We start from the raw sequence: 22,537 nt of genomic DNA, 5'->3' as shown, positions 1-22,537 counted from the left end.
TCTAAAAATGAAATAAGTAAACATCTGAGTAAAATAATTCCAAACAAATGTAATGAATATATTAGTGTAGAATTCAATGCAATATTATAATGGTGTTCATATATATTTAAATACTGTAAAGGCAAATATTGCATGGAATGTGTTGCAGTTATCATGAAATTGGCACATATTAATATGAATGCACGCATAAATAACAGACATTTATTGTTAAAAAGACAGTTTCATTGTGTGCAATAAATCCAGGCAGGAAAAGCCCTTGGAGACACAATGAAAAAGGTGATGTTCACCAATGTAAAGCTGAATAAAATCCGATGTTGTGCTTCCAGAGCGTGAAAACAGTCGATGCCTCTCTCGCAAAGTCGCCGTGTCTAAAAACGATTCAAACAATATTGCCCTCCGCTCCTGGATGATGAGAGCGGCTGTGAAGACTCTGCACCGCCGAGGCCCGAGAACACTTTAATATCAGTGAAGCCTTCGGGGGGGGGGGGGGGGGGGGGGGAGAGTGGGTGGAAGTAACCTAATGAAAAGTAGCAACTCAGCACAACTCCTCGCTCCTCACGCGGAGCGACAAGTGTTACATTGACGGCCGACATGTTGGAAGTCGACTTGTTAGCCGTGATCTCGTGCATGAAGGCCGCCAGCGCACAACCAAAGCAACATGAATAACGTCACATGAGTCATTGTCTGCGCTCTATGCCGCTTCCCAAGCACGCTGTGTGTAGACAGTGGAATATCACATCTAATATATAACATGTTCACACTTGCAAATGTATTGGGACACCTACTGTACGCCACGTAAACAATTGCAATTTCGAAAAATCTACTCTCGAGTGGGCCGACACGATAACTTAAAAATAAAGACAACTTCAGAGTGTTTTCTTTGTTTAAAAATAGAACAAGCACCTTCTGAAAATGTACAAATCATAATGTTGTTGTTTTTTTACACTTACATGTTATGGTTAATAGTATTCTATCTTTATTTGTCGTTATTTAATATTCATATTTCCCATTCTTGCTTGATGTACAGCTTAAGTTGTTCAACAGCCCGTTGTGGTATTTTAGGCTTCATAATGTGCTACACATTTCCAATGGGAGACAGGTCTGGACTACAGGCAGGCCAGTCTAGTACCCGCACTTTTTTACTATGAAGCAACGCTGTTGGTAACACGTGCATAATGTGGCTTGGCATTGTCTTGCTGAAATAAGCAGGGGCGTCTGTGAAAAACACATTGCTTGGATGGCAACATATGTTGCTCCAAAACCTGTATGTACCTTTCAGCATTAATGGTGCCTTCACAGATGTGTAAGTTACCCATGCCTTGGGCACTGATACACCCCCATACCATAACAGATGCTGGCTTTTGATTTTTGCGCCTATAACAATCCGGATGGTTCTTTTCCTCTTTGGTCCAGAGGACACGACGTCCACGGTTTCCAAAAACAGTTTGAAATGGGGACTCGTCAGACCACAGAACAATTTTGCATCAGTCCATCTTAGATGAGCACGAGCCCGGCGAAGCCGGCGGCGTTTCTGGGTGTTGCTGATAAATGGCTTTCGCTTTGCATAGTAGAGTTTTAACTTGCACTTACAGATGTAGCGACAAACTGTAGTTACTGACAGTGGTTTTATGAAGTGTTCCTGAGCCCATGTGGTGATATCCTTTACACACTGATGTCGCTTTTTGATGCAGTACCGCCTTAGGTATCGAAGGTCACGGGCATTCAATGTTGGTTTTCGACCTTGCCTTTTACGTGCAGTGATTTCTCCAGATTCTTTGAAACTTGTGATGATATTAAGGACCGTAGATGGTGAAATCCCTAAATTCCTTGCAATAGCTCGTTGAGAAATGTTGTTCTTAAACTGTTCGACAATTTGCTCACGCATTTGTTCACAAAGTGGTGACCCTCGCCTCATCCTTCTTTGTGAAAGACTGAGCATTTCATGGCACCCACTTTGTTCCCATTTAGCCTGTTCACCTGTGGGATGTTCCAAATAAGTGTTTGATGAGCATTCCTCAACTTCCTCAGTCTTTTTTGGCACTTGTGCCAGCTTTTTTGAAACACGTTGCAGCCATGAAATTCCAAATGAGCTAACATTTGCACAAAATAACAACGTTTCCCAGTTTGAATGTTAAGTATCCTTGTCTTTGCAGTCTATTTGAATATAAGGATTTGCATCATATAAGGATTTGCATCATTGTATTCTGTTTTTATTCACGATTTACACAACGTGCCAACTTCGCTGGTTTTGGGTTTTGTAACTTGCGCTCTTAATTTTTATTTCCCACTACCTGTTTGTGGTCGTAGCAACATTTTCACTTTGTTTGCATTGCAGTCTCGTTCGGTTCAGCTTTTGCTGCATATTTAGTTGGAACATTTTTCTGTGAATGCTTCATGTTTGTAAACTGTTGTCGTCTTCCAGAATCCCGTTAAGTTCACTTCAAAGCCGGTTTCCTTTTGTTTTGTACGGCATGGCTTTCCCTGTGCTTCGAGTGCATTCCCAGCTGCACTCGTCTTTTTTTTTGTCATAGTGTCTGCACCTGGGGATCAGGACAAGATGCGACCCAAGTGTCACATCGAGTACCTTCTGGACCTTGAAGGCCAATTGGACAGGACAATAGTAGCAGAAATAGGCTAGTAAGTGAAAAAGTGCTCCTCGGCCTTGACGGTGACCTTTAATAGCCTTTTTTGTAGCAGTGTGTTAATATTTAATAATCACTTCTTCTTCTTTTTTTTTTTTTTTTTGAATAAATGAAAGACGACCTGTTCAAATAACGAGAGCAGGCTGGAATTTGAGACTTTCATTATTTAGGACATCTGAACTTTCACATACAAAAGGAGAGAAAGTGTTCGCCAAGTCCTCTCGCTGCTGATTAAAAATGGATTCTGGCACCTCGTCGTCAGGGCGGCAGGTTGATTTTCCTTCACTGATAGTGAGCCCCCCACCACCTCTTTAGCCCCAGCCCCTCCTCATATCTAATTTATTGCCATCTGCTCATCTGGACTGTAAATCTACAAGAGGGCCGACTGGTTCGCCACAGTTTTTTATCTGTTCAACATTTAGCAACGTCTAATTAGATGAGAAGGCGGAAGTGGCAATGCGGCGGAGTAATGGCGGTCGTAATGGTCGGGATAGTGCGCGTGTGTGTTGTTAGACGGGAGCTAATGACAGCTCGACAGCAGCTGTAATGTGGCGTCCTGATTAAAGAGGCGACACAACATCAACAGTTGGCTCATGGAGACGTTCAAGGTCAGCGGCTGACAAAAGTTCTCTGATTGATCGCATAATTGGATTGACGATAATTAGCATTGGTTTTGTCAATTAAACCTCATCTTTTTAGATCTATGTATTTTTTATTTTTACTGTACCGTGATTATAACAGATATTTTTTTTAGAATTTGTAATTGTTCAAATTAAAATGTGCAAAAAAATAATGTGTCAATATTACTACTACTATAAAACAATATTTTTTTAAACAGTATAATACTTGTATTGCCACTAGTAGTTGTGATAATATTTATTATGAATTCACTATTAATGTATCACAATGTTATTTATTATTATCATTATCATTTATATTATTTTTATTATTAAAAATACTACTCATTATTTTTTGTCATCATTATCATTAGCAGTACAATTGATATATCATAAATAATAACAGTATGATTAAATGATTTAATAATACAATGGTATGTATAAAACAATGAATTAATAGTATTGCCAGTACTTATAGTAAAAATAAATATCAATATTATTGAGTTATTATTTAGTTCAGTTCATCCATTCATCCATTGTCTACCGTTTGTCCCTCAGTTTCAGTGTATTTCGAACATGCATACGATGCAATGTAATGCATCACATATTTACAGTTGTTTCATCACAGCATGTCCGAAAAGGAGTAGGAAGAAGCAGAATGTATTTAATCCTACCCCTTTTCATATCATAGCAATTTTATCCCATGTCCTTGTTGTCTGTAACAGAAGAGTGACTAAATAAATATTAAATAATTCATATACCGTACCATAGTAAGTAAACAAATATTAAACACATAAATAATGATTATCTAAAAAATAAATATTTATAATTAGTGTTATTATTAATTATAATATTATTATAATCATAATTATTAATTATTTTTTTAAATTCAACAATATATTCTTAGTTTTGCCTTTACTAGTAGTAATAATTGTTATCATTGATTTATTCTGATACTTATCTATTAATCATGTAAATATTATTTAATAATAAATATTAATAAAACTTACAAAACAAGGTATTAATAGTATTGCCACTGCCAGTACTAATTATTATTATTATTATTATTAGTTTATGATGTATTTATTGTCATGTTAATCTATTATTATTATTATTATTATTATTATTATTATTATTATTATTATTACTGATATGCACTAAATACAAAATACATTATGTTTATGATTATTTTCAAGGGTTACATTTTTGTAAACAATGCACTTTTACTATAGTTGTGGTTATTTATTGAGTTAATTACATTTTTTTTGTAAACAAAAATAATGCATGCTTGAATACAATGATTGAAATAAAGAAAATATTGAAAAAAAATCATTTATAAACATTTATACAAATTGTATTTGGATGATGTGCGCGCCGAAATAATCACATTTGCACTCAACATTGTTCCCCCCAAAAAACATATTGTACATTATTATGCTGTGAATTCTCTTTTTTGATGTGTCTACGGTACAAAGCCAGGCTTAAAATTTTTTTAAAAAAGGCGCTGCGACTTTTGCATGTGCTCCCATTTGACGATTGTGTGACGAAATGTAGAAATACAACATGCTTTTTTTCCCCCCACAATGCAAGGTGTGCTATCTGGCCTCGTTATAATATCTTCCTCTGCACACGCTAATGACGCACAGCAACAACTGCAAAAAATTCACACCCAGAGGCGTTTTCTTCCTTTTATTTTTATTTTTTTTTGTCGTTCAAACCAACACAGCGGGGTTTGAACGACACACACACACACACAAACACACCCACCCACACACCCCTTACTCCCCACTGTCAGATAGGCCTGTGAGGTTGTAAGTCAGGCTGGCTCCCACACACACCCTTTATTTTAATGCGCATCCACTCAGGTGGGATCATTGGGGGGGGGGGGGGGAAAGCCGCATGAGGCAGCCATCAGCTGCACCTATTATCAGTCCATTACATCGGACAACTGCATGTGGGTCACGACCACCTGCCGGCTGCTTGTCAGGTTACGACCACATCCCGCTGCCAACGATGCAACATTTAAAACCTCGTTACCATCTTCATCATTTACGACAGATATCACAAATATGCTCACATAACGTAACAAAATGCCTTCCTTACGTCGACTTCCACCTCGCGTGCTAATTGGCGCGCTGGCAGCCGCGACGACGAAAACCCCGTCTCTCCATCCGTTTACCCCGTTGCCATGGCGAACACCTAGCATGCGGAATCTGACCTGTGCTATTTCCGCCTCCTCAGCTCTCCGGAGGAGATCTTGACAACCGAGCTTCGAAAAGTAAACCTCGCAGACTTCGTGACGGACGGCGGCGTCCTCGTCTCGCACTCGCTGGAAAAAATCTTGGCGGCCGTTAAATCGTTTGTTTCGGCTCGGGATGAACCTGATGGAAAGATGACAGCATTCCAGAGGTCCTAAAAAAGTCCTCTGGCGTCGTCACAGTGAGTGAAGTTGGACAATGAATTTACAGCACTTACACTACCGTTCAAAAGTTTGGGGTCACCCAAACAATTTTGTGGAATAGCCTTCATTTCTAAGAACAAGAATAGACTGTCGAGTTTCAGATGAAAGTTCTCTTTTTCTGGCCATTTTGAGCGTTTAATTGACCCCACAAATGTGATGCTCCAGAAACTCAATCTGCTCAAAGGAAGGTCAGTTTTGTAGCTTCTGTAACGAGCTAAACTGTTTTCAGAAGTGTGAACATGATTGCACAAGGGTTTTCTAATCATCAATTAGCCTTATGAGCCAATGAGCAAACACATTATACCATTAGAACACTGGAGGGATAGTTGCTGGAAATGGGCCTCTATACACCCATGTAGATATTGCACCAAAAACCAGACATTTGCAGCTAGAATAGTCATTTACCACATTAGCAATGTATAGAGTGTATTTCTTTAAAGTTAAGACTAGTTTAAAGTTATCTTCATTGAAAAGTACAGTGCTTTTCCTTCAAAAATAAGGACATTTCAATGTGACCCCAAACTTTTGAACGGTAGTGTCAAAGGGAACTGCACATTTTGCATATCATTCACAATCCTCACGTAAGGCAAGAACACATATGTTTGTCTTTTTAATGCAGGGGTGTCAAACTCATTTTAGGTGGGGGGCCCACATGGAGAAAAATCTACTCCCAAGTGGGCCAGACTGGTAAAATCACGATAAATTAAAAATAAAGACAACTTCAGATTTTTTTCTTTGTTTAAAAATAGAACAAGCACATTCTGAAAATGTACAAATCCTCCATCGGTGAGGTACGATAAAAAAACAATACCTAATAATTAGGGATGTCCGATAATATCGGGCTGCCGATATTATCGGCCGATAAATGCTTTAAAATGTAATATCGGAAACTATGGGTATCGGTTTCAATAAGTAAAATGTATGACTTTTTAAAGGCCTACTGAAACCCACTACTACCGACCACACAGTCTGATAGTTTATATATCAATGATGAAATCTTAACATTGCAACATATGCCAATAAGGCCGGGTTAACTTATAAAGTGCAATTTTAAATTTCCCGCCACACTTCCGTTTGAAAACGTCTATGTATGATGATGTATGCACGTGACATCAATGGTTGATACGGAAGTATTCGGACCTATTGAATCCAATACAAAACACTCTGTTTTCATCCCAAAATTCCACAGTATTCTGGACATCTGTGTTGGTGAATCTTTTGCAATTTGTTTAATGAACAATGGAGACTGCAAAGAAGAAAGCTGTAGGTGCGATCGGTGTATTAGCGGCGGACTACAGCAACACAACCAGGAGGACTTTGAGGTGGATAGCAGACGCGCTACCGTGAGTACAGCTTTGGCTTCCAAACATTTGATCGCTTGCCCGTACGTGCGTGTCGCTATGTGCATGTCACGTACGTAACTTTGGGGAAATATATGTTTCTTGCCGACTCTGATGGCGGCCGGGGTGTCGTCGAAAGCTAAAACGCCCGCCGCCGCCGCCGTCCCGTAGCTAAGTTAGCTTAAATGGCGTCGTTAGCAACAGCATTGTTAAGCTTCGCCAAGCTGGAAATTATTAACCGTGTATTTACATGTCCATGGTTTAATAGTATTGTTGATCTTCTGTCTATCCTTCCAGTCAAGGGTTTATTTATTTTGTTTCTATCTGCATTTGAGCCCGATGCTATCACGTTAGCTCAGTAGCTAAAGAGCTTCGCCGATGTATTGTCGTGGAGATAAAAGTCACTGTGAATGTCCATTTCGCGTTCTCGACTCTCATTTTCAAGAGGATATAGTATCCGAGGTGGTTTAAAATACATATCCGTGATCCACAATAGAAAAAGGAGAAAGTGTGGAATCCAATGAACCCTTGTACCTAAGTTACGGTCAGAGTGAAAAAAGATACATCCTGCACTGTAGTCTTTCACTCTCACTTTCCTCATCCACAAATCTTTCATCCTCGCTCAAATTAATGGGGTAATCGTCGCTTTCTTGGTCCGAATCTCTCTCGCTGCTGGTGTAAACAATGGGGAAATGTGAGTAGCCCTTCCTCGGTGACGTCACGCTACTTCCGATACAGAATAAAAAAATAGACGTAAAAATGAGCGCTCATCAATCTTCCCCAATACGTCACTTTATTGACATTTGCGGCACTCGAGGGTCTTGTGAGATTATTAAGAAAAAATTAGTTGGGAAACACTTTTTATTTCAACAGACTCTCACGCCGTCAAAACTCTAAAGACCGACTGCACAGTTCCTATCTTCACAATAAAAGCGCTGCTTCATCCTGCCTGCGCTAACAAAATAAGAGTCTCGGAAAGCTGGCGTGCACAAGCTAGCAAGACACGGAGTTTGCCGTCAATATATTTATTGTAAAGTGTGTAAAAACGAGTATGGAAGCTGGACAAATAAGATGCCAAAAACCAACCACTTTCATGTGGTATTTTTTTCTCTCCATTTGAAAATGTGGACGTTATCATCACCACTGTCTGAATCCAATCAATGCAAGTCATCAGAATCAGGTAATACACCAACTTATTTTCTTGTCTTCATGAAAGAAAGGAATCTATATGTGTTAAACATGCTTGTATTATCATTAAACACCTTTAACTTGTTAACAAAAACGTCTCTTTCATTAATAAATAAATATAAGTGATATATATGAATGAGGTAGATCCCCTCGACTTGGTCAATTGAAAAGTAGCTCGCCTGCAGAAAAAGTGTGGGCACCCCTGATCTACGGCTTTTCACACACACAAGTGAATGCAACGCATAATTGGTCAACAGCCATACAGGTCACACTGAGGGTGGACGTATAAACAACTTTAACACTGTTACAAATATGCGCCACACTGTGAACCCACACCACACAAGAATGACAAACACATTTCGGGAGAACATCCGCACCGTAACACAACAGAACAAATACCCCGAACCACTTGCGGCACTGACTCTTCCGGGACGCTACAATATACACCCCCCGCTACCCCACCTCAACCTCCTCATGCTCTCTCAGGGAGAGCATGTCCCAAATTCCAAGCTGCTGTTTTGAGGCACGTCAAAAAAAATAATGCACTTTGTGACTTCAATAATAAATATGGCAGTGCCATGTTGGCACTTTTTTCCATAACTTGAGTTGATTTATTTTGGAAAAACTTGTTACATCCAGCGGGGCATCACAACCAAATTAGGCATAATAATGTGTTAATTCCACGACTGTACATATCGGTATCGGTTGATATCGGAATCGGTAATTAAGAGTTGGACAATATCGGATATCGGCAAAAAAGCCATTATCGGACATCTCTACTAATAATGAATAATCGTCATAAACACACATACTCCCTCACATTCAGTTACAGTATGACATATGTTTGTTATTCAAAAGTCAGTATTCACAATGAGGAACAGAAACATTTGGCAGTCTCACAATTCAAAATTGCACACCGTTTTTTAACATTCAACATTTTTAGTTTTTCAGTCTGCTAGTTTTTGTTTTTATTACCCTATACCGTCTGTCTGATGGCAGCGGTTCAAACAGACTGTGCCCTTTTATTTTTATTTTCACTGCCCGGTTGATGCAGCGCATTATTGCATCAGGCCTGTTAAAGGGGGGGAAACCAACAGGCTTTGCTCCACGTTCTAAAATGAGTGTAATGTGTGTGTCCTCTTATTAATATTATGTTGTTTTGTATGATATACAACATTTATTATGTTTGGACAATAGTTGCATTGCACAGTTACACCTGTCTTTAGAGACCACTTAAAGGAAACAGCAAAAGTGGCCACTATTTGGAGGTTGGGAGCCATTTTGTGCGGAACTCTGACTTTCAAGTGGGATAAAACGGGATGCCTTGGCTTTGTAAACTCGGAGGATGATTTGTTGGGATGGCGAGGTTGAAAAAGGCAGAACAAATGAGGGAGATTGTTCGTTTGTGCGGGATAATATGACGTCTATACGGACGTAAGTGTAGCATGTACGCCACCACCCGCAATTATAGGGATGTGCCAATTGATTAGCTATCAATCAGCTATATGGGCCGAGTTCCGTGAAAAAATGATGTGATCGCTATTAATGCCTTTTAATGCCGATCGCAAAAGCCGATCCACACTGGCTGACAAGCAGCTAAAAGCTAATAATATTTATCCATACACAGTGTGGAGCCGCTCTTCTTAGTTAACAATAATCGCCTCCAGTACGGCAAATAAACTGCATGTCTTAGTATCGTAATTACCATTATCATGTACCATTATCACTGGAGGGCGAAACATGTTGCGCACCGAAAGCAAGCAACGCCAATATTTAAGCTAACTGCTAAGCTAACTTGAAACAACACCAAGAAATAAATGTATGGTGAAGTTTAAAAAGTGTCGATGGAAGCACGTTTTAGCAGAACGTTAGCAGATATTAAAAGGAAATTAACAAGTAGGCTCAAATTTGCAGCGAGCAACGCCAATATTTAAGCTAAATGCTAAGCTAACTTGAAACAACACAAAGAAATAAATGTTTGGTGAAGTTTAAAAAGTGTCGATGGAAGCACGTTTTATCAGAACGTTAGCAGATATTAAAAGGAAATTAACAAGTAGGCTCAAATTTGCAATTACGGTAGGACATGAACCGCTGATACGCCGATATGCCCATTAATTTTCAATGGGGAGGGGGGAATTCCTGGTAATTTGGGGCAATTAGGGAATTTTTGGGAACCGGGAAACATGCTGACTTGAATGTCCAGGGTGAGTAAAATGTCTGGATGGTGGAATCAAATTAAACGTGTGGGATATGCAGTAGATTGTATAACGGCCATGCATTTCAATGGGGAAAAAAATCCGTGAAAATCGGGAATTTTTTGAAAAGGAAAACATGTTTTGTGTTCAATGTAACGGAAGTGTAGTGTGGGTGGATGGTTGAAAGGTTGGAATCAGGTTAAAAAATGGCGCCTATTTTGGATAATTTAGGGCACAGTAGAACTATGAACACGTCCATTCATTTGAATGGGAATTTCCTGGAAATTTGAGAATTTTGGAAATCCAGGAATGTTTGAAAACATTGATACTAGCACAATTGTCCCCAAACATATGAATAGGATTGTTTTGGAATGTTTTGAAACGTTAGAAAAATGTTGACGTAGTAACAGTTTGAATTTGAAATCCTGGAATTTCGGGAAAACCAGGAAATTATACGGAGGAGCATTTGTTGTCATAACTAAAAGGAATGTTTTAAAAGTGGTATGATGGGAAACGGCTGGAAAAATGTGGACTTTGAAAACTTTCTACAAAGAGGTGAAAATAGGGCTTTCGAAAACCGTGAATTCCTGGAATTTTTTTTAACTTGGAAAATCATAGTTTGATTGTCCAAGGTGAGATGAGTGTGTGGATGGTGGAACAACTCGAATCGGTTGAGAAATGTGGGACTTGTGCAAGTTCGACAAATGGCCCATTCATTTTCAACGGGAAAACTGTCCCGGAAAGCTGGGGATTCTGGGTAACTCTGGATATATATTTGTTTGTATTATTTTTGGGAGCTCACGGTCGAGCCGACGTTTTTGATACTCTAATGGTTCCGATCGGATAAAAAATGTGGGCTGTGGCCTCCAGCAATCTTTTGCGGTGGAATAATAATAATAAATTGAGTATTTTTTTGGTGTAGAATCCTATATGTGTGAATGCCCACTCGTTCACACAATTAATACGATTTAGAGATAGGATAACGACACGTAAGAAAGCAATCAAAGTGATCCATAAACTGGTGACGTCGACACCAAGGGCAGTATCAGTATATGATTGATACAAGAGTGATTAGGACAATATTTGTATTTTCTCAATAATTTTTTTGGTCTTTTTTTATCAAGGTTTCCAAACTCAGTATAAAGAGTAAAAATTGTGTGCCATAGATAGAACTCTGTGAAACAGGGGTTAGTGAATGTGCCTCGCAATATTAAGGTCCTGGGTTAATAATAATAATAATAGATTGTATTTGTAAAAAGCACTTTACATTGAGTAAACAACCTCAAAGTGCTACAGTGTATTAAAAAAATAATAAAATACAAATAAAAAGATAAAAAATAAATACAAAATAAAACAGCCAAATAGCTAAAACTAGTATGCATATATCTAAAACAAGGCTTTTTTTTTTTTTTAAAAGAAGGGTTTTTAAGCCTTTTTTAAAAGCATCCACGGTCTGTGGTGCCCTCAGGTGGTCAGGGAGAGCGTTCCACAGACTGGGAGTGACGGAGCAGAATGCCTGGTCTCCCATTGTTCGTAGCTTTGTCCTCGGAGGTTGGAGGAGGTTAGCCTGTCCGGGTTCAATTCCCGGGCTCGAAGTCTTTCTGTGTGGAGTTTGCATGTTCTCCCCGTGACTGCGTGGGTTCCCTCCGGGTACTCCGGGCTTCCTCCCACCTGGGGATAGGTTGATTGGCAACACTAAATTGGCCTTAGTGTGTGAATATAGATAGATAGATAGATAGATAGATAGATAGATAGATAGATAGATAGATAGATAGATAGATAGATAGATAGATAGATAGATAGTGAGTGTGAATGTTGTCTGTCTATCTGTGTTGGCCCTGCAACGCAGCTGGGATAGGCTCCAGCACCACCCACCCACCCCGAGAGGGACAAGCGGTAGAATATGGATGGATGGAGATACAACTAGATATGGTAGCCCCCTTTGAGTTGTGTGCTTACAGTAAGCATAAGCAAATAGGGGCAATTTAGTTGTGCCGGTGTTGTGGCGAAACATGCCCCCCCACTGCATCTGAGCTTGCATATGAATCCAAGAAAAATGTGGAAACCTAATTTCACATCAACGAACAACATCACATCCGTGCCATAAATAATGCTATAGTTCACTCTATAATTGAATATGTGATTTATTTTATAATTGTTTTAGTTTTTTGCCGGAAAACCAAAAGTGCTCCCAGCATGCCTTGCAACACTTGATTGTTGACATTTTCGCTTGAATCCATAACCTAATAAATCGTACAGTTGTAGTGTGAAACATGGATATTAAATCAGGGGTTCTCATTCTTTTCGACCTCAGGGGCCCGGGGCCCACCCAAATATTAACACTGACTTACTCCTCTTACTGTTGATTTTAATCATATTCAATAATTACATCCAACCTACTTACAGTGTACAACCTTGTCAAATGTTATGAAAGCGTGTGTCAATCACAAATATTATTATTTATTTGGCTGATAACAAAAATCAGTACAAATCAAAATATCATGCATAATAAGGGACTAGTGTTGTACGGTATACCGGTATTAGTATAGTACCGCAATACTAATGAATCACATTTGATACAATACCGCCTCTGAAAAGCACCGGTACTATTTTATTTAAGGACAAACTTGCAATTAGAAACATATGTTTAATGTAACCTAAGATTTGTTGTTAAACTAAAGCCAATAATGCCATCTTTTGTGGTCCCCTTTATTTAGAAAAGTACCGAAAAGTATCAAAATAATATTGGTACCGTTACCAAAATGTTGGTATCGGGACAACACTATAAGGGACTCATTAATAATTGCCGGAAAAAATCATTTACGTACAATTATCTTGTTCTAAAATACGAACACTTAATTACTAAAAAATATGTTTACCTAAATTGTAAATAAAACTAAAATGAAAAAATGAAAATACAGCTTTACCACTTTTGTCATATCTTTTGCGCTTAAGAACCTTCTCTATGACTTTAGCGCCAGACTTTTTCTGTTTGTTTGATATTGACTTTACTGCCACTAGTGGTGGAAAATTGCATTACAAGTGAGTACTGCTGAGGAACACATTTTATATGGTGGCCCTCTAGGCAGAGCTCGCGGCCCTATGGTTAAGAAAGACAAATACAGTCGTGGTCAAAAGTTTACATACACTTGTAAAGGACATAATGTCATGGCTGTCTTGAGTTTACAATCATGGTTGTTTTACAAATTTATTATGGGTCGACTGAAAATGTGACCAAATCTGCTGGGTCAAAAGTATACATACAGCAATGTTAATATTTGGTTACATGTCCCTTGGCAAGTTTCACTGCAATAAGGTGCTTTTGGTAGCCATCCACAAGCTACCGGGCAAGCTTCTAGTTGAATTTTTGACCACTCCTCTTGACAAAATTGGTGCAATTCAGCTGAATTTGTTGGTTTTCTGACATGGACTTGTTTCTTCAGCATTGTCCACACGTTTAAAGTCAGGACTTTGGGAAGGCCATTCTAAAACCTTCATTCTAGCCTGATTTAGCCATTCCTTTACCACTTTTGACGTGTGTTTGGGGTCATTGTCCTGTTGGAACACCCAACTGCGCCCAATACCCAACCTCCGGGCTGATGATTTTAGGTTGTTCTGAAGAATTTGGAGGTAATCCTCCTTTTTCATTGTCCCATTTACTCTCCGTAAAGCACCAGTTTCATTGGCAGCCAAACAGGCCGAGAGCATAATACTACCACCACCATGCTTGACGGGAGGTATGGTGTTCCTGGGACTAAAGGCCTCACCTTTTCTCCTCCAAACATATTGCTGGGCATTGTTTCATCTGACATCACATGGACAAAAATAAGACCTTCTGGAGGAAAGTTCTGTCCTCCAGTTACATTTCGGCATTCCTTGGATTCATACACATGCGCAGATGCAAGGCGTGGATACAATGGGGAGCACGTCCCGCCAGAACACCGGCACATTGTGCTTACATGTTTTTACGATGACAATGAAGTAAACCGCGTAGAAATTGATTGCCTTATATGGGAAAGCGCCGGCCATCTTAACTGGGGACACTTTCCCATATAAGGCAAAACAATGGGTGCTGTCCTTATATAAATGTTCAGCGCCACCTGTTGCTCAGGCGCGCACCTGCTCGTTGTTGTTTTTGACGAAGCGCTGGCGCCGGAAGACGAGACGCTGCAATCGCCGCCATCGTCAAAAACGTTCTCCAGCTGCATCCTTCCATCCTGATTCACACCAGAGTGTTTAATTTTGCACTTTTATTCCAAATACAAGCACATTAGCCTCCCCTCCGTGCCGAGATTCATCACTGTGCTTTTTTTCTTTCTTTTTTTCTATTACCGCAGTCATCTAAATGCAAATGGGGAAGTGTCCCTTTTTCTCCAGCGAGGGACGACGCTCCTGGCAGAGCGCGCGCGCCAGCCAGTATAGAGACGCCTTCCTCGCCTCCGACTCAGGCAAGGAAATGTGATCTCCGCCGCCGACTGCTTATCGTGTTGACTTAGTTGCGCTGGCAAAGATGTCGCTGATTGAACACGGGCGCCGGGCGACATGCTTTTTGTACGTGTGTGAAGCCTGTGAAAAACACCTGAGGTTTTTTTTGTTTGGTTTTTTTTTCTCTTTTTTTTTTTCTTCTTCTAAATGCTGACTTTCTGTTCCTTTGACAACGAAGCAAACTAACAATGAGGACGGGAAAAATGAAAGCCAGGAGAAGAAAATCAATCCGGTTACGAAATTGACAGAACCACAACAATTGTCCTTGTTAATTGGGGAAAAAAAAAAAATGCTGATAATTAAATTGGCTTATCTTGTTTACATTGTGTGAGGCAGAAGAACATTAACAACCTGGGGCCGTACTTATCAAGCTTCTTAGAGTGCCATTTTACACTTAAGTCCTGAGAATTTGCGAAATTTAGTCCTACTCTCAAACTTAAGAATAAAAGCTTTTTATCAACGTTCTTAAGTCTAAGAATCCCTCCTACTCTCCACGATATTTAAGAGACCTTCAGAGGTGTCTTAAGTGGTTAGGAGTTGCCAGCAGGGGATGGCACTGAGGCGAGAGAGACGTGCGCGAACGTTCAGGGAACGGAACAATGTTTTGGTTTTTTTGATGACGAGCAGCTGATCAAACGGTATCGTTTAGACAGAGCGGATATTATTTTTGTCACAGATTTAATACTTTTCGATTCCTTGTTGATTTCTGCATGTGTCTGCAGTGGGCTAGTATATATAGAGCCACCCACACCAGTTTCAAATTAGTTGCCTAATTAATGAATTGGAAAGAAAATGTTATGACAGTAGCGTATGTGTGTGGCCGTGAGGTGAGTGACGTCAGTGAGTGTGTGGGCGATAGAAGAGAGGGAGCGGTAGCGTGAGTGCCGGCGGGGACTAATTTGTTTTGTATTATTTTGTAGTTTATTGTCAAAATATACACTCCCATTGTCCACTTAAATATTTCCAAGATATTTCTTTATTCTTAGACAACGGATTCCCTTCCGTGATTGGTCATTTCTATGGACACAGAAATGACGTCACCTAAAATTCCGTTTACGGCACATAGCAATGTCGTAATTCAGCTCTGAGTGTGACACTTAAGATTCAGTCCTACACTTCGCTGAAAGTGTGAGTAAGACGCTTGATAACTAACTTTTAAGTGCAGCTTTCAGCGAATAATTTATTTACTCTTAAGTCAACTCTTAGCAGACTTCTTAGGAGTAATTCTAAGAAGCTTGATAAGTACGGCCCCTGTTCTCTAAGTCGTTGTTTTAATCACACTGTTTTATTTTCTATGAACTAAGGTTGTCCAAAGTTTTGCCTGGGCACCTTTTTTGGTATTTTTGTTGGTTTTAAGCACATGTGTCAAACTCAAGGCCCGGGGGCTAAATCTAACCCACCACATTATTTCAGATGGCCCGCAAAATCCCGGAAATAATATACGTTAATAAAATGCTTAATCTTTTCCGACTAAATATATTTGTTCTTTCCCTTTTGACATTAAAACTCATGTACTGCATGCGATTGCATATATTTTAAAATTCAATATCATCAAAATCAAAATATTATATTCCAAACATATTTTTTGGTAAAATAAAGATAAATACTGCACTTAAATATCTGCTTGACTTATGATTTATGTGGGCTCTGTACCGCGGATGTCGTTGTGGCTTCTGCAGCCCTTTGAGACACTTGTGATTTAGGGCTATATAAATAAACATTGATTGATGTATTGATTGATTTCCAAAAAGATTATCAATCAAATTTTAGACTGTAAAATTGACCACATATTTTACGGTTAAGTTTTTTACCGTAAAATCAACTATGGTACTGTTTTTTTCATATACAGTAAGACACTAAAACATTTTCTATGAACTAAGGCTGTCCAAAGTTTTGCCTGGGCGCTTTTTTTGTATTTTTATTGGTTTAAAGCACATATGTCAAACTCAAGGCCCGGGGGCTAAATCTAGCCCACCACATTATTTCAGATGGCCCGCAAAATCCCGGAAATAATATACGTTAATAAAATGCTTAATCTTTTCCGACTAAATATATTTGTTCTTTCCCTTTTGACATTAAAACTCATGTACTGCATGCAATTGCATATATTTTAAAATTCAATATCATCAAAATCAAAATATTATATTCCAAACATATTTTTTGTTAAAATAAAGATAAATACTGCACTTAAATATCTGCTTGACTTATGATTTATGTGGGCTCTGTACCGCGGATGTCGTTGTGGCTTCTGCAGCCCTTTGAGACACTTGTGATTTAGGGCTATATAAATAAATATTGATTAATGTATTGATTGATTTCCAAAAAAAATATCAATCAAATTGTAGACTGTAAAATTGACCACAGATTTTACGGTTAAGTTTTTTACCGTAAAATCAACTTTGGTACTGTTTTTTTCATATACAGTAAGACACTAAAACATTTTCTATGAACTAAGGCTGTCCAAAGTTTTGCCTGGGCACTTTTTTTTGTATTTTTATTGGTTTAAAGCACATATGTCAAACTCAAGGCCCGGGGGCTAAATCTAGCCCACCACATTATTTCGGATGGCCCGCAAAATCCCGGAAATAATATACGTTAATAAAATGCTTAATCTTTTCCGACTAAATATATTTGTTCTTTCCCTTTTGACATTACAACTCATGTACTGCATGCAATTGCATATATTTTAAAATACAATATCATCAAAATCAAAATATTATATTCCAAACATATTTTTTGTTAAAATAAAGATAAATACTGCACTTAAATATCTGCTTGACTTATGATTTATGTGGGCTCTGTACCGCGGATGTCGTTGTGGCTTGTGCAGCCCTTTGAGACACTTGTGATTTAGGGCTATATAAATAAACGTTGATTGATGTATTGATTGATTTCCAAAAAGATTATCAATCAAATTTTAGACTGTAAAATTGACCACATATTTTACGGTTAAGTTTTTTACCGTAAAATCAACTTTGGTACTGTTTTTTTCATATACAGTAAGACACTAAAACATTTTCTATGAACTAAGGCTGTCCAAAGTTTTGCCTGGGCACCTTTTTTGGTATTTTTGTTGGTTTTAAGCACATGTGTCAAACTGAAGGCCCGGGGGCTAAATCTGGCCCACCACATTATTTCAGATGGCCCGCAAAATCCCGGAAATAATATACGTTAATAAAATGCTTAATCTTTTCCGACTAAATATATTTGTTCTTTCCCTTTTGACATTAAAACTCATGTACTGCATGCAATTGCATATATTTTAAAATTAAATATCATCAAAATCAAAATATTATATTCCAAACATATTTTTTGTTGAAATAAAGATAAATACTGCACTTAAATATCTGCTTGACTTATGATTTATGTGGGCTCTGTACCGCGGATGTCGTTGTGGCTTCTGCAGCCCTTTGAGACACTTGTGATTTAGGGCTATATAAATAAACATTGATTGATGTATTGATTGATTTCCAAAAAGATTATCAATCAAATTTTAGACTGTAAAATTGACCACATATTTTACGGTTAAGTTTTTTACCGTAAAATCAACTTTGGTACTGTTTTTTTTATATACAGTAAGACACTAAAACATTTTCTATGAACTAAGGCTGTCCAAAGTTTTGTCTGGGCGCTTTTTTTGTATTTTTATTGGTTTAAAGCACATATGTCAAACTCAAGGCCCGGGGGCTAAATCTAGCCCACCACATTATTTCAGATGGCCCGCAAAATCCCGGAAATAATATACGTTAATAAAATGCTTAATTTTTTCCGACTAAATATATTTGTTCTTTCCCTTTTGACATTAAAACTCATGTACTGCATGCGATTGCATATATTTTAAAATTAAATATCATCAAAATCAAAATATTATATTCCAAACATATTTTTTGTTAAAATAAAGATAAATACTGCACTTAAATATCTGCTTGACTTATGATTTATGTGGGCTCTGTACCGCGGATGTCGTTGTGGCTTCTGCAGCCCTTTGAGACACTTGTGATTTAGGGCTATATAAATAAACATTGATTAATGTATTGATTGATTTCCAAAAAAAATATCAATCAAATTGTAGACTGTAAAATTGACCACAGATTTTACGGTTAAGTTTTTTACCGTAAAATCAACTTTGGTACTGTTTTTTTCCATAAACAGTAAGACACTAAAACATTCAAAAAATAACAAAAACATTATTAAAACAACAAGTTTTTACGGTAAAAAAACAAACTGGCTGCTCTTTTGCTTGAAATATACCGCAAAAACAGTGGTATTGTTTCTCCATTCCATTTCATTTACTATATTATTGTTTTATATGCTTTAAAAAAAACACTGCTTTTACTGTAAAATTCTGGTGACTGAGCTGCCAGTTATTTTTTTTTATTTTTTTTGCAGCTTATGTAAAAAAAAATATTGTTAATGTATTCTATATATACATGTATATTCATATATTACTCATTGTTAAACACGGCCCTCTGAGGGCAACCATAAATGCGATGTGGCCCTCAATGAAAACGAGTTTGACACCCCTTGTCTAAAGCATGGGTGTCCAAACCACGGTCCGTGGGCCAAGTGGGGCCTGCCGCCGTGCCCCGAGAAACACCACTACATTAATAAGGAAACTCCAACTTAATTTCAAATATCTGACAGTATAATTGCTACAATTTTGCCACCACCTTGTGGACAACATTAGTGATTCAGGTTAATGACTTTGAATGGCACTTTGACATGAAAACAGCACAGCATGTTTATGTCAGTATTCAGTATCAAATAGTTTTAGGTTCAATAATTATAGTTGCTTATTACTTACACATACAAAGTCTCCAAGGCAGGCATAATCCAAATTATTGTACCGTGACAACAAAGTTTCGCCAAAAAACAAATTCCCAGTCCACTTCAACTTAAATTTTGCCAACCATTCAGAATCCCTATGTAAGATAAGAACACACATGTTTTTTTCTTTTTTTATGCATTCTAAATAATGACATACGGCAAGTATGAGGTGGCTAACAACCAAGCTAATGGGAGTACTCCATTTCCCCCATAAAGCCCTCTAAAAAAACATCCAAAACCCCCAACAATACTCCAGTTATATCTCGTGACCTAAATATTGACCAAGTATTAGTGACATTGTTATTATAAGCGCTAACAATAAGGAACTTTTTTAGCTGTGCCGTGATCACAGGGTGCTAACTAGCTGTTACATTGTCATATTGAGCTGCTGCATTGCCTCTGAGTTGGTAAATCTTGATTCTAAATTTTAAATTATGCTTTCCGCTAGTATTGCATGTTGCCATATACTGAGAAGTTGGTCAACTTTGGACATTCACCTTTTTTTGAGGATTATGATTAATTCTTCATTTAAACGGGAAGATATAAACATCCCATCAGTCGGCATTCCGGTGAGAGCAGACATTGTACAGTAAGTGATTGTTTTATTATTTGCATAGTTTGTACATCTTGTTTAACACTTAGCAATTTAACTGCTACATGAGGCTTAGTGTTTCACCAAAGCTGGATCTGTTTAGCACACCGCTTCTAAAACTTGTAGATCATCCTCTTTATATTCAGGCTCTAAAATATAAGGTTCTGGAATATAATTTGTCCCAAAGTAGTCTTTGTTGTCTCTCATTAAGTATGTCATGATCAGTAGTGTTGTTGAAGGAAATAGCAAACGTTGTGATGGGTCTGTGAAATAATACGCCGCCATATGTTTAAAATGAGTAAAATGTGTAAATATTACATGTTATTATGAATGCTACTATGTTACACATATACTTACAGTGTGTCTATAAAACCCTGATGGAAGCTTTTAAGTGTTTGTTAGAGCGCTTTATAGGCAGATGTTTTTTTTTAATTAGCCTGCTGAATACTTTCAAAAATAAAAGTTAAACATAAAAGTGAAATATCATCATTAAAAAAAACGGAACCTGTCTTTCTAAAAAATAAAATAAAATGTAAGGCTGTCCAAAATGAGTATCACACTTCTTTTGTGGCATGTTTTTATTCAAACCCAATATTACTGTATTTTCCGGACTATAAGGCGCACTTAAAATCTATTGTTTTTTTCTTCTCAAAACTCGACAGTGCGCCTTATACGAAATAATTCAGGTTTTGCTCACCGACCTCGAAGCTATTTTATTTGGCACATGGTGTAATGATGAGTGTGACCAGTAGATGGCAGTCAAACATAAGAGATACGTGTTGACTGCAATATGATGGCAGTCCCACACAAGAGATATGTGTAGACTGCAATTTGACTCAAGTAAACAACACCAACATTTTATATGTTCCATTGAAAATATAGAACATTACACACGGCGCTCAAAAATCTATCAAAATGTTTTAGTACGACTTTGGTAAGCTATGAAGCTGCACCGCTTGATGGATTGTACTGTGCTTCAACATACGAGTATTATTATGGTGTGTGCAAGGTAAGACATATTATCTGGCGTTTTGTTTCGCAATGTTATGCAAAAGCAACTTTTCTTACCTTTTGGTACCTGCTGATCTGTATTTGGGATCTGCATAAGTCCTGAAAATGCGTGCGCGTCCGACGCCGTAGTCGATAAGCTTCTTCTTTTTGTCTATCTTCTTGTTATGGGACATTCATCCTCCGCTGTTGCCATTTCTAATACAAAGTTGTGTAAAGTTCTTACTTATATCTGTGAGTAAACTCGCCATGAAAGCGCTAAAACATACCGGTGTAGTGAGTTTACAGTATTCACCCAAGGAACTTTAGTTATTAGAGAGTTCCGGTCGGACGGTTTTTCACGGGACACATTTCTGGCCTTGTTGTTGTTTCCGGATGAGGAGATGCTGCTCTGTTATTGATTGAAGTAAAGTCTGAATGTCATTAAAACAGTTAGCTCCATCTTTTGACACTTCTTCCACTCCCGCCCTTGTACGCTACACCGCTACAACAAAGATGACGGGGAAAGACCCTGCCCAAGGTGAGCCACGTAAATAAGACCGCCCACAAAACGGCGCATCCGGAAGCGACTGTCAGAAAGCGGCTTGAAGATGATCTGTAAAACATAATCTATGCAACATTTTGACCAAAGAACCACCATTACATGTTATGTAGACCACAAGGAAGTGTTTTACATTTAGAAAAAAATAATTATAATATGAGTCCCTTAATGCGCCTTATAATCCGGTGCGCCTTATACATGAAAAAAGATTGAAAATAGACCATTCGTTGGCAGTGCGCCTTATAATCTGGTGTGCCCTATTATCCAGAAAATAGGGTATTCAAATTAAACATTACGAATGGGTTTTATTGCCGCGCTAAAAAATGATAATTAAACTGCACCAAGTATTTTAATTGGTGCTTCGTTTATTCAAAAGGTTCAATTATTAGTATTAGAGTCACGCTATAAACCAAGAAAATGATTTTAAAAATGTAACTTTGCCGAGTGTACAGAATGCACCCACGTTATTTACTTAACACAAAGCTGCTTAGCATAACAATAAACATATTTCAATTAGTTTTCCAAATAGAGGATTCATTTGTGTTACGAAGTGATGTCTTCCACGTTGCCTACTGTAAGTGTCAGGAGTGGTTTTATCGCCGTGAAGCGTCTACTGAGCGGCTGTTTAGAAAGGTTTTAAT

General features: G+C 38.1%; 1 protein-coding gene and 1 long non-coding RNA gene across 3 annotated transcripts in view; one reads left to right on the top strand and one right to left on the bottom strand.

Moving 5' to 3' along the window:
- Window positions 1-5,663, top strand: part of LOC133629861 (uncharacterized) — an 87,603-nt gene extending 81,940 nt beyond the window's left edge. The window contains exon 6 of one of the 2 annotated variants that reach the window (XR_009821137.1): window positions 5,501-5,663. This is a non-coding gene — a long non-coding RNA (uncharacterized LOC133629861). Of the gene's footprint in view, window positions 1-2,531; window positions 2,946-5,500 lie in introns of those variants that run through there. The other variant, XR_009821138.1, reaches the window with a different exon arrangement.
- The window catches only part of LOC133629857 (cadherin-12-like), a 312,919-nt gene that overhangs the window by 240,339 nt on the left and 50,043 nt on the right, over window positions 1-22,537 (bottom strand). The window lies entirely within an intron of this gene.

The sequence above is a fragment of the Entelurus aequoreus genome, linkage group LG15, assembly GCF_033978785.1.
Source record: "Entelurus aequoreus isolate RoL-2023_Sb linkage group LG15, RoL_Eaeq_v1.1, whole genome shotgun sequence".
NCBI lineage: Eukaryota > Metazoa > Chordata > Actinopteri > Syngnathiformes > Syngnathidae > Entelurus > Entelurus aequoreus.
Note: the sequence above shows the minus strand (reverse complement) of the source record. Positions and strands in the feature narration are given on the sequence as shown.